This window comes from Ictidomys tridecemlineatus, chromosome 6 (assembly GCF_052094955.1).
Source record: "Ictidomys tridecemlineatus isolate mIctTri1 chromosome 6, mIctTri1.hap1, whole genome shotgun sequence".
Classification (NCBI taxonomy): domain Eukaryota; kingdom Metazoa; phylum Chordata; class Mammalia; order Rodentia; family Sciuridae; genus Ictidomys; species Ictidomys tridecemlineatus.
In genome coordinates this window covers 148,472,572-148,489,791 of record NC_135482.1, presented here as the reverse complement: position 1 = coordinate 148,489,791, position 17,220 = coordinate 148,472,572, and the positions used below count along the sequence as shown (strand labels likewise).

Below are 17,220 nucleotides of genomic sequence, written 5' to 3'. Positions count from 1 at the left end.
TGTTTATGAAGATCTGGTTGTTGAAGACCTTGGGCGACTGGTTGGGAGACTGTACTGCTTGGGTGGTGGTTGCTGAGATCAGACTCCCCAGACTGGCCAGTGGTTGCCAGCAGGCTGGTGCATAAAATCCTGCAGCAGAGGGCCTACAGTAGGGTGGGCAGCTAGCGGTACCCAGATTCCTGTGCTGGTCGATAGCTGCCTCTTGGCTTTCTATTTTGTTTTCAGATTGCCACAGACTTAATTAGAACTGACATCTTGCTGTGGATTTTGTCTGCTAGTAATCACTATAACTTTACTTAGTTGGATAGTTTACATATGAATTAAATTTTAGTAAAATTTCCCTTTTGATAAAGATCTCTACTTTGCCTATTTAAAATATAAATTTATAAGATAAATTTTGCTGAATTAAAAATCATAGTTCCCTACCTCCCCTACTTTTCCTTAAGTAAGGTTTGGTTTCAGGTACCTTTTGTAGTTTTTTTTAACATTGCTATCTTAGTGTCTGTTGTTTGGTGGTATGACTTGATCTTTTTTGTATGATTATTTTTTCCTTTTTTTTTCCAGTGATGGGGCTTTCTATAAGAATATTTCTATTCTTATCATTTTTTCTTTCTCTTCCAGTGAATGCAATTTCCTCTACATGGACAACTATTTTAGAATTTGACACCTCCTCTCCTAAGATTTTGAAAGACTATAAGAGCTAAGGTTGTCTGACATATAAAATGTTTGCTGTGGTCAGAGTTTTTTTTTTTTTTTAATAAAGTCAAGGAACATGTGAACTAAACCTCTCTCACTCTTTTCCCTGTGCCTCCTGATGGAAATAGCCACCCAGATGAATTCAATGGGGTATTTACTGAATATCTACAAAGTGTTAACATCTGAAATTAAAATGTGTGTGTGTGTGTGTGTGTGTGAGACATTTCTTTCACTCTATTTAAAGAAATCCCTATGTGAAGTAGTAACACAAATTCATTTAGGAGGGGTCTTAAGTATGTTTCAAGTGGATCACCTACATTTGATGGGGCAGGGCACTTTCTTGAGTGTTTTCATATACATTTTTTTAAATGAACATAGGGAGATGTAAGTTTCAGGAAAACTCAAACAGTATTTCTGACAATTAGCAGTACTGGTCACTGTAGTATTTCTCAAATGTCATCTAAATGTTGGTAACACCTTTGATTTTTTTTTTCTGTCTGTGAAGGGAATCTGGGAAGAAGTCCAGTTAAGAGGATTTGTTAATATCTGCCCACCTAATTTTGCCATTTACAGAGAATTAAAATTGACCATCCACTGGGCTTGACTTGTTGACAGAAGGACCAACTGTTTATTCATGTCACAAAAATTTTTAGAAAATTGGGCAAGTGTAAACTTACTTATCAATTATTTATAACTCCACTGTCAAAAATCCCATTTAAGATTGGGTTTATTTCCTGACATATTAGTTTTTTAATTTCTTATTGTAAATGTTGAATATTTTTGCTATCCTTTCTCAGGTGAAGGTTGAATAATTTTCCCTTCTTTATTACTGTCATGATTTGTATATGAAGTGTTCCCCAAAACTCTTGTGTGAGACAATGCAAAAAAGTTTAGAGATAAAATGATTGTGTTATGAGAGCCTGAACCTGATCAGTAATCCACGGATCTGGATTAACTGGGCAGAAACTGTAGGCAGGTAAGATGTAACTGGTCACTGGGAGCATTCCTTGGGGCTTGTATTTTTTCCTGATCTGCAGATTGTGCTCCCTCTCATATTCATTCTCATTCTCTCTCTTTCTCTCCTCTCTCTCTCTCTCTCTCTCTCTCTCTCTCTCTCTCTCTCTCTCTCTCCCATTCCTGATTGCCAGATCCTGAGCTGCTTTCCTCCTCCACACCCTTTTGCCATGACCTTGGGCACGACAATGGAGATCTCAGTTAACTGAGATCTCTGAGTACCAAATAAATTTTTCATCCTCTAAAATTGTTATTGTAAAGTCTTTTGATCACAGAGAAAATAAAACTGACTAAAATAAAAAAAAAAGAAAAGAAAAACCAGGAGATAAGTAAAGTTCTCTAGAAAGGAAAGAGATAAGGGAAGATGGGGGTTTGAACAAGAGTGTAAGATAGAGTTTGGGGGCTTCCTGGAGGGAAACAGTCTATAAAAGAGAAGGGCGACTGGGGGCTGTCAGGACTCTTGGAGGGAGACGTGTGTTTAATCTTCATGAAGACATCCCAGGGAAGGTATCGTCCATCCCTTTGGTAACTGAGAAAGTTGAAGCCACCAACAGGATAAAGTTACATCTGTATAAAGCCCAATGACAGGTTGTGTGTGCGTGCCAAGTGTGGGGAGACCCAAAAGTGAACACTGGACAGAGATATCTTCTTCAAACCACAGTGTTTAAGGAGTATTTATGAAGTTTTATTGTGTCAAGTATTCTTTTGAGTTTCAACACAAAATCATTGGTTATTGTTATGAATGAGAAAAGCTACTCCATGGTATGGGAACGTATTATTTCTTGTTAATATATTGCCGTTTGGACTGTTTTTGGATTGTATCAAAATTTCAAGCCTGGCTTTAGGGTAGTACTAGGCAAGAAATTAACCTTCAGAAATAAAATGTCAGCAGGAGCTTGGACTCAGGTCTGCTTCCCCTGAGGCTGGTGTTTTTAATGGCTGTGCTCAGTCCAGAGAACATCAATAGAATGATCCATCGGTTTCTTATTGGAAGCATCCAGCTGGCAGCCCCAAGGACATTGTGGTCACAAGTGAGGGGGAGCCTTAGAGCTAACAGGAGCAGTAGTGGGAGGAATAGATTGCCATGCTTAATTTGAAAAACCATAGAACAACTTGTTAATGTCCTTTTGTGTTATTAAATAAGAAATCCAACTGTATTTTTAGGTGCTTTATTTTCACGTTAAGATATCCTATCAACCAGCTAGGCATGGTGGCACATGCCTATAATCTCAGTGGGAATCTGAAGCAGGAGGATTGCAAGCTCAAAGCCAGGCTCTGCAAAAGTGAGGCACTAAGAAACTCAGTAAGACCCTGTCTATAAATAAAATACAAAACAGGGCTGGGGATGTGGCTTAGTGGTTGAGTGCCAATGTGAGTTCAATCCCTGGTACCCCCCTATACTCTCCCCCGCCAAGAAAAAGATAAAGATGTCCTATCAACTGATGTCTACAAAGATTCATTGAGCAGAAAAGGAATGACTAGATAGTCTTGTTAGCTTGATTGTATGTAACAAGGAGACACTTTATTTTAAATTTTAAAAATGAAATCTATGGCAAAATGTGATTTATCAAGCCATACCCACAGCTGCTTGTTCTTCAAGTACAGTTTAACAAGCCATTTTGTAGAATAATAAGCTCCTTGCAATTCACTGTCTGATCCTCTCTGCAGCAGCAGTGGCATCCGCTGGTTGCTTGTTAGAAAGTGCAGGATCTCAGGTTCCACCCAGATCCTCTGAATTAGACTCTGCATTTTGACAGGGTTCACAGGTGATTCATACATACATTACAGTTTGAGAAATACTGCTGTAAGGCAATTTGGGGCTCTGCAGTGGATTAAAAAATATTGGGAATGTCTTGGCCTTGCCTAAGCTTGCTTGTAATGGCAATTAGCTGAAAGCACATGAACTGGCAATTAACAAAAGGCAGCAAGATTTCCTTGCCAAGCCAGTGGTACCCACAAAAAGGTTGTAAGTGTTGGGAGGAAAGAGCAAATCACAGCCAATTAAGTCCACCAGGGGAGATGTCAAGCCAGTTGCCTTGTTGTTATTTCAAATTCTCTTAACCTCCATACCTGCCATAAGCTCCTGAAGCCCTAGGGGGCAGTATGGTACAGTAAAAGACAGGTTGCATCAACACCCCAGTGTTCCTCTTAGTAGCCTGTGACCTTGGGGGGAAATAATGCCCCTGAGCCTCTGTTTTTTTGACAAATAGAAAACTCGTAGGATTGCTATAAGGATTAAAAGCAAAATAAATGTAATGCCTAACACATATTAGGCACTCAGGTTTTCCTTTTGTTGCCTTCCCCTTGTTTAATTCAGAGTTACAGTCAGGAAACCTGTCCTGTTTATGGACCCCCAAAGAAGGTTATACTAAAGCAGGTAAGTCTGAAATAAGTTGTCAGCAGTGGCCAGTTTGACCCACAGCTACCTTTCCCAGCAGGTGTTGCTTGTATGCTGCTGTTGCATTCTGGGCAGGAAAGAGAGGGAGAATTCTATCCACAGTGCCATGGTGGTCTGCAAGAATGCAGGGAATTGCTTCAACTTCTGGATTTTCAGCCATTCAAGGTAGTGATAAGCCTCCAAGCATGACTCTTGCAGTGGTGAGACCCACCACAGGCTTAGGTCTAATGCAGCTATTCTCAAGTTCCAGGTGCACATTAAAATCTTCTGGGGATTTGTATAAAACTATTGGTTCCCAGAATCCATCACAGACTACCTAAATAGGATAGTTAAGAAGGTACCTCAGGTGATTTTAACATTACCTAAGTTTAAGAACCACTATAAACTGTGAGTTATGGACTTGGTACTACTAGAAGCCAGGCTTAGAGCTTAAGTGCAAGTGAGAGAGAGTCTTCTGCCCCAGAGGCTATGGCTCTTCTGTCAACAAACTGTTGTGGTTCTTGTACTTTCTGAGAAAGCTTTAAGTTCAGTCTGTTTTAGGTGTGACTGTTTGGGGAAAAAGAGAGAAAAAAAGAGAGAAAAATGAAAAAGAAGGAAATATAAACAGTTTTTTATATATCCAGATGTTGTATCCTTTTTAATTTTTTTTCTAGCATATAGCAAGCTTTCTGGAATCTTTCTGATTTTATTCCATATGCTCTATATAACATTTAGAATGCTTTGCAATATAGAGTTTATTTTCTTAGAAGTTGGCTTGCATTTCTCATTTTTCTTTATCTTTTTGTGAGAGATCATTTATGTGCTCAGTCTTTGTTGGGGGAGGGATTAACTCATTTTTCCCAATATTTGTTTTTTTAGTTTTTGTGAATTTTAGTATGCTCACCAAAATTAATTAGTAAAGACAGGATCCACCAGGCACAACTTGAGTTGGCTAAAACACACTATTTGTATGTGTGACTCTGTTATGGTTTAGATATGAAATGTCCCCTAAAAGTTTATGTATGAGACAATGGAAGAATTTTCAGAAAAGAATTGATTGGAGCATAAAGTGTGAGCTAATCAGTGGATTAATCCAATGATATGGACTAACTGGGTGGTAACTCTAAGCAGGTAGGGTATACCTAGAGCAGGTAGGTCACTGGGGGCATGCCTTTATATTTTGTCGCTTTCTGTTTCCTTGTTGCCAATCCTGATCTGGTTTCCTCCACTACAGTCTTCTGCCATAATGTTCTGTTTTACTTTGTTTTACTTTGGGCCCAGAGCTGTGGAGTGGGCCCTGTGTAAAATGAGATCTCTGTAACGGTAAGCCATTTTTCACCTCTAAAATTGTTCTTTTTTTTTTTTTGGTCATAGCAGTGAAAAAGTTAATATAGGCTCCAGCTTCTTCTAAAATCTAAAGTTTGGGAGGCAATAAAAATGTTTGAAGTCATGTATAGTGATTGAGGATGTTGACTTGGAATGAAGTGAAGATTAAACCAGCTACTTCTTACAAGTATGCCTGGGGTCTCGCAGGCATTCAAATGAGTGAGTATTAATCTTTTATTCCAGAAAGTACAGTCAGAGTATAAACAATATGACTGAAGTCGGGGCACAGACCAGATGGCTATGGTAGTAAAAGATCTTAATATCTTTTTATGAAAATTTGAGAATAAAATAATAGCATGTTTTATAGTTCATATAGATGATTACAAGGGTTTGCAACAGTTCTAACACGTAGTTTCATGTTTTTTCCCTGACAGAAGGTGTGATCCTGGCATGGCTGGACCAGTACTGCCCGTGTTCTAAAGAGTCAAGAAGTTTTTACCTTTACCTTTTCAACTTCATAGAACTTTATGAAGACAACAGAGAAATTGGAATAACTGAAGTTGGAATAACTGAAACATCTTTAGAGAATGAGAACTATCTAAATTTTTTGGATATTACTATTTTTATTCTTTATCATTTCATTAAATATGTTTCTACTAAAATTTTACGTTTACATATGATTATCTATCGAGATATCAGCACATTTTATTATTTGATTCTGTGCCACTAGTAAATATGATGATATCTAACTTATAAGAATTTATAAATACCAGGAGCCTTGCAGGAAGTAGACATATATTTCTATTTCAATGGCTTAGATATTACAGAGAGATATGAGAGTAGTCACTAAATATATTTAAGCATATTCATCTGTTAGACCAAAATAAAATTTCATGGATAAAAGTAATGATAATTCGAGTTTAAATAGAAGAAAAAAACATGTAAAAATTTCCAATGTAAAAGGTGAACTTAGGTCAATCTCTTTTTTGCTGGATTTTGCCTTTTTTTTTTTTTTTGCTGAAGTTGAACCCAGGGGCGCTTTACCACTAAGCTTTTAATTTTTTTAATTTTTTATTTTGAGACAGGTTGCTGAAGGACTTACTAAATTAATGAGGCTGGCCTTGAACTTGAAATCTTCCTGCCTCAGTCTCCTGTGTTGCTGAGATTACAGGCATGGGCCACTGTTAGGTCAATTTCTTTCATGAACATAGATGAAAATTTCTTAAAGTATTAGTAAGTGAATTAAGCAAGATATAAAGGAGAATAATATGTAATAATCAATTTGAGCTCATTTCAATAATGGAGATTGTTTTATCATTTGGAAATAAATATTTGAAATTTACTAAATGAAAAGGGGACAAAAGTATAAAAGCATACTTGTAGATGCAAGAAAACTACTTGATAAAATTCAGCAATAATTCATAATAATTTTTTAAGGATGTAAAAATTACCTTTATTAATCTTGTTTTAATGAAACATTTTAATGGTGGTAAGACAAGATTCTGCTTCCAGGAATTTATGGATTTATTTGTTCAACAAAATCTGTGTTTACATTTGCCAACATACCCTTCTGCATGAAGTCCTTTCTACAGGATCCCTATGCTTACTTCACAAATGTAGAATAGAAATTAGTTCAAAAAGCCTTGTTTGTAAAATACATAAATGGAAGAATCACAAGGTTAATGGTAAGAATTTCAGGATATTCAGGTCTCTAAGCACAATTACCATACACTCCCTATAAAAAGGTTTTGTCACAGTCCTTTTGCTGAAAAGAACTTTTGGTGTGACTCTGTGTCAATTTGTTTCCTTAATAAGCCAAATATCTCTTTAAAAAACAAAATAAATTTTATTAAGTATATCTGAAATTTACAACATGATATCATGGAATATGTATAAATAGTAAAATGATTACTATAGTGACATGGATTAACATCTATCACAGAGTTGCTTTTTAAAATTTTTTTTAGTTGTAGATAGACACACAAGATCTTTATTTATTTTTATGTGTTGCAAGCACTTTACCACTGAGCTATAGCTCCAGCCCACATAGTTACAGTTTTTATGACAAAAGCAGCTAAAACCTGCTTATTTAACAAATATCTCTGATATAATTTAACTTTAATCCTCATGTTGTGCATTACATCTCTAGACTTGTTCATCCTTTGTACCTGCTACTTTTAACTTACATCTGTTTTATCTTCATACTTCCATCTATGGTAATCACACTTCATTCTCTTTCTCTGTATATTTGGACTTAAAAAATTCCACAAACAAGGTGAGATCATGCAATATAGATCTATCACATCTGGTTTATTTCCCTTAGTGCAATTTTCTCCAGGTCCATCCATATTGTGACAAGTGACAAGAACTCATTCTTAAAGACTGAATAATTTTTCACTCACTTTCATATACATACCCTATTTTCTTTATCCATTTGTCCACTGATAGGCATTTAGGTTGTTTCTATATCTTGAATATTGTGAAAAATGCTGCAATGAACCTAGAAGTGTAGATGTTTTTAAAAGGTGGTGAATTCATCTCCTTTGGGTGTCTTCTCAGAAGAGGGATTGCTTTATCACTGAGCTACAGCCCGAGCCCACATAGTCTTTAACAATTATATATTAACAATTATAGATGTACATATTTATGTTCAAAGTAATGTTATAATTGTAATATAATGTGGAATGTCCAAATTAAACCAACAGTCATCCATCACCTCAAACATTTGATAATTTTGTGATGAGACTATTCAAGATCTATCCTCTAAGCAACATTGACATGTAAAATAGTTCATGTCATTTATTTACCACACTGTGCAACAGTGTTTTTTTTTTCTTAATTTTAAAAATTTATTTTTGTACTCAAGATTCAATCCAGGGTGCACTTTACCACTGAGATATATTCCTAGCTCTTTTTATATTTATTTTGAGACAGGGCTTTGCTAAGTTGCTGAGGCTGGCTTTGAAGTTGAAATCGTCCAGTCTTCAGAGTTGCTAGAATTACAGGTATGTGGCACCATGCCTGATGATAATAGGTCTAAAACTTTGTAGCTCTTGATAATCATCTCCCCATTCTTCTAGCCTCTGGCATCTGATAATCTACAACCCACTATCTGCTCTCTGAGTTCATTATTTTTTCTGGATTCTCATATAAAGATATTTCAATGTTTGGCTTATTTTACTTAGTATAATGTTCTTCAATTCCATTTATGTTTTGGAAAAATGACAATTTCTTTATTTTTTTAAGGATAAATAGTATTCCATTGTGTGTCTATGCCATGTTTTCTTTCCCAACTCATCTGCTAATGGGATGATTAAGACTGATTCTATAACCTGACTGTTGGGAACAGAACTGTAGTAAATGTGGATGGGCAGACATTCTTTTGATTAAATACCCAGAAGTGTAATTGCTGCATCATATGGCAAGTCTCTACTTCTAGTTTTTTTGAGGCACCTACACACTGTTTGTTCTTTTCTTTTTTTTTAACGTTTTTTTTCTGGTTTATTTTTCTTTCCATCATGTGTAACTTGAATAATAGTATAACTTGAATAATAATAACTTGAAACTAATACTGGTATTAGTTTCTCACATCTTACACAAGTGTCTCCAACAGAACTTTTCATGTCCCAATTTGTGTTACATAGAAGGGAAACATTAAGGCAAATAGATTTAAGAGGAATTTGTTCTCAATCATTTCATTTATTGAATGGAGATGGTGCTATGGCTCTTGATTTAGCAGCAGCTATTCTTTTGTTTACACAGAGTTCTGGTTTTGTTTTTGCTCTGTACTGGAAATGTTTTATACATTAATTTCAGTCAGGGATTATGGAATAGTTTCTTTTCTGTTTGTAATAATATGTTTACTTTTCCTCCTAGGATTTGTCTCCCCACCATGGAAAAAGAGCTTTTTGGATCTTTTCAACGTGAGTGATTAAGAGTGATACTTAGGAGCCACTGGGCTTAAAGAAGGATGTAAATGAGGCTCAAATATTTAGGCACTAAGTGCTTCTTTCTCAGGTTCACAAAAGCAGTCCTCCACCATTGAACCCCGTTCTCTCAGGGGGCTCGGTGAAGGCTAACCTGCCCCATAGATTGTCACTTGGAAACAGCCCATGCCAAACACCTTAGGTTCCCAACAAGAAAAACCAAACCCTGAAGAAACGTCTGGCTTGAACTCTCTAGCATTTTGAAAGTGAATGAAAAGGTCCCATGTGCTTGGATGGGTCAGCAGGCCATCATACACACATACACACCATCTCCCAGTAGGGAAGGTGGAGATGGCATTTCCTGCTATGAACATGATGCAGAGGTTCCTGGGAATCTGTCTGAGGGGACTCAAGGCCACATCACAGCCCTTCACCAGGATCCTGTCTGTCTCCTGCACACTGGTATCCAGTACCTGCTTGTCCAAGGAGTGGACAGGGTATAGTGAGTGTCCCTGCCCAAGGCCTTGGACCCCTGGACCCCTGCAGCCTCCTCCAGGCAGGCTCAGCTCAACGGCTGGGGTGGGGAGGTTCTGCAATGGCCGCTTCCTGAGGGCGCCAAGGTGCTCATGCAGAGCAAGCTCTGTCTCGGCCCCCAAACACGACCCAACCAGTGTTTGGACTCTCAAGCTGTTTTCTGTAATGAGCTGTACTCATTCACATTCCCACCAACAGGGCACAAGGATGCCCTTTTATTCCTTATCCACACTAGTCCTTGTTATCTTTTGATTTTTGATAATGGCCATTCTAACAGGTGTGAGGTGATATTTCTTTGTGGTTTTCATTTGCATTTCCCTAATGATTAGTGATATCACAAAGATTTTTTATCATTTAAATGTTCAAATATCTTCTTTTGAGAAGTCTATTTGGTTCCTTTACTCATTTTTAAGTAGGATTATTCATTTTCTTTCTATAGAATAGATTTTCCCCCTCTTCCCTTTCCCCTCACCACCCACCCCTTTCTCTCTTTGTGGTGCTGTGGATTGAACATGGGATTTTGTGCCTGCTAAGCAAGTGCTGTACCACTGAGCTACAACCCCAGTCCTACTGAATTGTTTAAGTTTCATGTTATATTTTGGATACTAATCTTTTATCAGATATACTGAATAAAAATATTTTTTCTTAGTCTTAGGTTGTCTCTTCACTCTGTAATTATTTTCTTTGCCGTGTAGAAGCTTTTAGTTCTGATGTTATCCCATCTCTCTGAATTGGCTTTTGTTGCCTGTGATTTTGGGGGGCTAAATCTAAAAAAAAAAATATTTGCCTAGACACACCCTCATGTTGATTTCCCCCTATATTTTCTTCTAGGAGTTTCCTTAGTTGTAGATTTTATGTTTAGGTTTTTAATCCATTTTGAGTTTATTTTTGTATATGGTGTAAGACAAAAGTCCAATTTTGTTCTTTTGTATATGGATATCCAGTTTTCCCAAATATTAGACTTATCAAAGTGTATTGGAAATGTAGGATTACGTTTGCTTCTGCCAGGTGCTACAGGATACTACCAACTTAAGTCTATTTAGAAACAAATTTTAGTTTGGGGTTATGGACCCCATGGGGATATCACTTCTGGTTCTAAATACTTGTGAATGTGGGCTGGACGCTGAGCTGAACTCAGAGAGGAGGCAGAGATGAACAGTGTCTTCCCCACCTCGCTTTATTCAGCAGAGCTTTTCTTTATTTAGCAAAGCTTTTCTTTAGATCACTTACTGATGTTGCTGCCTTATGAAAGCCCAAGCTCATTCAATTGTCTCTTCTAAAATTCTGTACTCTCGAAACCCCAGGCTTTGTATCCTGTTCTCCTCGGTGACAGGACCCATTAAACCTCAAGTTTGAAACCACCTGAGATTGGGATATGCCCTTAGAGCAATGCTGAATTTCCAGTTTTCCTACTTCTCTGCAAACACGCTTTCTACTTTTTAAATTTTTCTGGTCTAAGCAGCTTTTCTTTAGTTTGCCAGTCAGTTCACCAATGAGGTTAAAATGCTAAATAAGGGTTTTAAAAATGATTTGTAGGTGGTCTGTATCAAAAGAACTATCTAGACATCTAGTTTGGCATAGTCATGGAAATGAGTTGTATATCTTAAATATCACATCACTTCACATGAGTACTTTTAAAATAAAATAATACTAACATTTTCTTAATTTTTTTAAGTAGCCAGAATCTGCTTCATGCTTTATATGTTCTATCCAATTTGATGTGCACCATAATCCATGTTGATATGTAAAATGGTTAGCTGCATTTTAGATATGAGAAAACTGATTTAGAAAGGTTAGTAACTTACCCCAGTTCATACTGCTAGACTGTTTTGGAGCAAGAGTGATCTGATTCCATTGAAAGTTTTGTTATTTTCCTTCACTTTTTATAATGAAATAATTCAAACATAGAATAAAAGTTGAAGTGTTAATATAATAAACTTATACCTTTAGCATTTAAGTTTTGTAAACATTTTGGCATAGTTTTTTCCCTCTCTCTGTATGTTCATTTTTTTGCTATAATGTTTAATATAAAATATTATTATTATTATTATTATTATTTTGTATTGGGGATTGAACCTAGGGATACTTTTCCACTGAGCTATGTCCCCAGTACTTTTAATGTTTTATTTTGAGATAGGGTCTCTTTAAGTTGCTGAGGGTCTCCCAAAGTTGCTACAGCTGGCCTCAAATTTGTATTCCTCCTGCCCCAGCCTCCCAAGTTGATGTGCCTAGCCTTGCTGTAACAGTCAATTTTAGATATGACACTTTACCCCTCAATACTGAGACTTCAGTCACAAAACGAGTTTATAGCTCTCTTCAAGTGGGTCCCTTTGGAGATATTAGTGATCTCCCAGAAATGGGAAAATTCTTTGCTTGAGAGGAGGGGGACTCTATTATCTTTGAACTCCAAGGTTTAGCAAATTACTTGTTATGTAGCAGGTAAATCAATGAATCATATGTTAAAGGAGACCGAGGTTAATGAGAGAGGAAGTGAAAAGTCATCTAAGAAAACTTGTTCTGATTTAGATGGCAAGAAAAGGAAATAAATTGAAGAGGATAGTTATCCTTCTCTGAGAATTAGAGTGGACAAGAAATGCAGACAAATGTAAATCTATAAACATTTATTCTAGTGTCTTGCATTATTTTTCTCACTGTTAGTCCCTGGGGTAGGAACTCTGTCTTCTTTCTGTGTATCTAGCCAATTATATGGTTCCTGGAACAATTGAATGAATGAATTAATGAATCCATTCCCGTGTACTGTTTATAGTAAATGTAATTTCCACTTCATTCCCACTGTTCCTGCTGCTGAAGCCAATTCTACTGATGTTATTATCGCCACTGAAATGGTTACTCTTACCATCAGAAAGATGTCTAAGAACAAAGCAGAGCCAAGCAGAGAATATCATTCCCATTTTGTAGCTAAGAAAGTTTTGAAATGAATGTAGGCATTCTATCTGCCAGTCCCAAGGTGCCTCCTGTCATTCCTTTTGATTCAATGTTTGTTGATTTTCTTCCTTTGTGCCAGGCACTGTTCTGTAGGTTAAGGTGGCCAAAAGGCTAAGCAGACACAGCTTGTTGGCAGGCCTGCTGGATTCACTCAGACCTGGCATACTGAAAGGAATGTGATTGGTATTCACTGCTTTTTCAACTCAAATCTATTATGGATAATCATGTGTATGTTACTTGAATACAAAATATACCTTCAGATGAGCATACACTTAGATATTTATAGGTATAATTTTTGAAATATAAGTATTATTTATGCAATGTGTTTTATGTGGTTTCCATTTGCATCTCTATATGTACTGCCATGGCTTGTATGTAACTCTGCATTCCCTGGTAGGAAAGCAATATGTGAAGAAGTGAACAGACTAGGAAAGGTGTGAGGTTCCTTGGGGCTGCAAATTAGATATGAAGACCGGGGTGGGCTACGTGATTTCCCTTGAATGCTTCCAGGAGTCAGGTTCTGATTCGGGGTTATTGGGTGCCTAACCTATGAATTCATTGTCCCAGTATATAAACCTTATGGTTTGTTTGCATGTTTTCTGTCTCTCATGTTGAGGAGTGTGAAACATTTACTGGAGATGGCCCATGAAAGTGCAGAGAAGCCAGAGAGCTTTTGGGTTGATGGGCTTTATAAGACTGCTTTTGTTTTTTTTCCTGAATTGATTTCTGCTTATATTATCTTTTCAAGATTTCTTAGGGCTTCCTGCACACATACCAGCTGATCCTAGATCATTTCACTCTGATCTCTAAATTTGTTTTTAAATTTTTAAAGAGAAGCAAAGATGACTAATTTCATACTGAGGTTCTTGTGTGACAAATTGGTCACACTAATTTGGTGGTGAGCTTTTACATTGGTTCAACATATTCTCCTGCAGACAAAATAGTCTTTATCTACATTCTGGTATAGGAATCTTTTATTTTTCTGGTATCCTGTAATAATTTGTCTGATGTTTATTTCTTTTATCGTCGTCATCATCATCATCATCATCATCTACAAGCTTATTACATAGTAACAAAGGAATACATTTTATATAATAGGCATCAGGTGTAGAAACATGAAATCGTTCCTAAAGATTAATTGCAAATTGGCGTTTTCATTTTATGCAATGTTCAACCTTTTAGTAATAAGTATCTCTATATAATCCCTGGATCTGCATAGTAAAGTGAATTCCTGGTAAAAACATTGTGAATAATATAAATGCAGTCTTCCAAAAATTTGGTAATCTATAATCCTAAGTATTATAGGCCTCAAACTTGTTGGAAGAATATTAAATATGGTTGTAGCAAGTAGTGTGTTCTTAGTGGCATCCTGAAGCTCAAATCCAGACCCTAAATATGTTAACACACAAGTGATAAAGACCTCTCTGGATACTGTCCAAACAAGCACAGAAGTAAAACATCATAATAAAAGGGTGAATAAACAAGAAGAATTGAGAAATTTTGATTTCTATTTTATTCTTATAGGAAACTTTTTACTACCTGGAAGATTAGAGCAATTCTATGCACCTTGAGATGGATCACAAAGTAGTTTTGGGGACTGTTTAACAGAGCCAGACCAAAATGCCTGAATATTTGATACTTTTCATAACCATCCATTCTGCGAAAGGTAGTTAAGAATTCAGAGCAAGGTCTTGATTCTCACTGAATGCAGAGGAGAGAATTCAGACTAGGAAGTGAGAGAGAAAAATATAAACAAATCACTGTTACTTAATTTTTTGATATTGATGTACTTGGGAGCTGAGCGAGGATAGAAGTATAGGTCTTAATAGAAAAGAACTTTAGTGAGTCTGTAATACTGCGTTCTCAAATACTATTCCATACTCCAGAGTCGTAGGCAGAACGCTCAATGTTGAACGTTGGAATTAGCAATGTTGCACTGCTGCTTAATAACTGTGATATTGGACAAGTTTTTGAACCTCAGATTTCTTATTTAAAGCATGGAGCTACTGATATCTGTCATAGAGTATTTTGAAGGTTAATATGCATTTAAAAATTCTCCCACAGTGTCTGACACAGGCCAGGTACATAATACTGGTAGTTTCCGCATATTCTAAGCATGTTCCTGTCACAGTCACACTGGATAAGGACACAGCTAGGAGAACAAGAGGTGTCTTACAGAAACTTCTGGAGTCTCTCCCATGTCCTGTTGCTCAAGCTCCCTAAGTAATGTCCTCTGGACACGATAGCCAATGGAATCCCAGAGTGATCCCAGCAGTGATGGCACCAACCTAGGCTACTGCTGTGGGTGTCTTCAGTTCTGTATGCCCTGGCTACTCCTTATGAAAGGGATCCATGCTTCTCCTTCACTCTCAATTCCCCTTTTATAACTTGGTGCCTATGCAAACCTCTGATATTGCTAGGCTACTAAGATTCTTAGCTTCTGCCTGTGGCCTCCTCTCTTCAGAGTGAAGCAGTGAGTCTCTGAGCTCTCTAGATAAGCTCTCATCTCCACACATTCATCCCCCCACCCCCAGGTACCTGAGGGAAACCTTATCCTCACAGACTCCTTCCCAAAGGAAATCAGGTCAGAACAGATACTCTCTTTTGTCTTTTAAAAACTTATTTTTTTAGTTGTAGGTGGATAAAATACCTTTATTTTATTTTTATGTGGTGCTGAGGATTGAATCCAGTGCCCCACACATGCTAGGCAAGCCTCTACTTCTGAACCACAACACCAGCCCAAGAAGAGACACCCTTAGGCCCCCTGCCTGCTAGGTGTCTGAAACTCAAGGTTTGGAGCAAGGCCCTCTAGAGCTCAGGGCCTTATTCTCAATTTAGGCAACTGTTTTTTCTCCCATGTTTTTTTCCTTAATTCTAAACAACACTGGTTATTTATTTTTTAACTCTCCTTCAACCTAGACTGTAAGCCCCATGAGCATAAGTGGCATTTTAAAAAATTCTCATGCTATTTTATTCCTAATGCCAAAGATAGTTTCTGATATGTATAAACTGCTGAACAGAGGAGCAAATCTTTTCTATTTCCATGCCTCATTTGGGTGTCATGTTTGGTATTGTCACTTCCCTTTTCAATCCAGAGGATCTGAGATCCCTGTGGAGCAGGGACCCAGTCACATTTCCCCCAGCCCTGCCAGAGTACTGATTAATCTCTTCTCACTGTGGGTTCTGTTTCAGCCTGTGAATGTGGCATGCCTACTCTGAGTTGCTGTGGAAGACAGCCTGTGGGACCTAAGCCTCCGGGCTGTGTGCTTCATGCTGCTTCCTGACACCCTGGTGTCTTGAGATGCCCTTCACTTCCTGGAGACAGAGTAGCTAGGGATGCTTCAGTGGCTTCTGTCCTCTTTGCAACGGAATGGAATCAGCTCTTCCCTGGGTCAATTCTAGCTCCAATCTCCATGTTTGTATTAAAAGGTTAATTGCTTTACACCTACACATCCCCAGCCTGGCTTCTCTGAGGAAGAAAAGCAGCCGCAACTAGAGTTGCGTTTGTACTGTAATATCATCTGCTGCATCAAGTACACAGAATCTCTTTATTAGAGGCCAAATGCACATTCCCATTTGAGAGACGGTTGCTGCTGGCAGCAAGTAGTGGCTGGCTGGATAACTGCTTGTTCTGAAACCCTTGAAGACATTGCTCCGTCTTTCTATTTACTGTGGGCTGGTGGAGAACGATTCCTTATTTTCAAGGGCAGCCTTTAATGAGCACCCAGTGGCTCTTTGATGTTGCCCTACCACAGACTGTGGGTAAAGGCAGTGCTAGGAATCATACATTTTCATTTGTGGAAGTATTTTGTATTGAACCCTGTCAAAAATAACACTGCCTTTGGGACATAGAAAATCCAATTTGATAGCAATGTTTCTGCTTTTTTTCTCTTCGACACATTCTATCAGTTAGGGCACAGTCTCTGGACCTCGGCTATTTTTCACTTGGAAGTAATTTGGGGCAGGGCCTTGTGCTGTTGTTAGTGATGACTTGAATAACTGCATTTATAAGCAGTACCATTCTAAAATGGCTCAAATTAATGCCTACAAAGGGCGGGGAGGAGAAAGCATGAGAACAATTAGTCCAGATGCTTTCCTTGGGACTTTCTGGGCACATAATTTACTTAGGGATGGTAATTTCATGAGAACACTTCTCCTTTAAATGATCCCCCAAAAAACATCCTGTGAGAAAGAGAAAGAATGATTTAGGGGCTGAGAGTGGGAGGCTTTTGAGGCTCTGAGATTACTACTCTCTGAACTGGACAAAAGTGTTAGGTGAGGATTCTTTTCCCAGACAGACATCTCTTCCTGTATTTGCAAATAGGCATTTGCATGAGTTGTCCATTAATTTGTTCAGCATTATATCTGAGCATCTGCTTTGCTGAAGTCAGGGCTATAAAT

At 37.6% G+C, this 17,220-nt stretch overlaps 1 pseudogene; it reads right to left on the bottom strand.

The window, feature by feature from the left end:
• Positions 1–9,432: 9,432 nt before the first annotated feature.
• LOC101974978 (ER membrane protein complex subunit 4 pseudogene) lies at positions 9,433–11,688 on the bottom strand (annotated as a pseudogene).
• Positions 11,689–17,220: the final 5,532 nt, after the last annotated feature.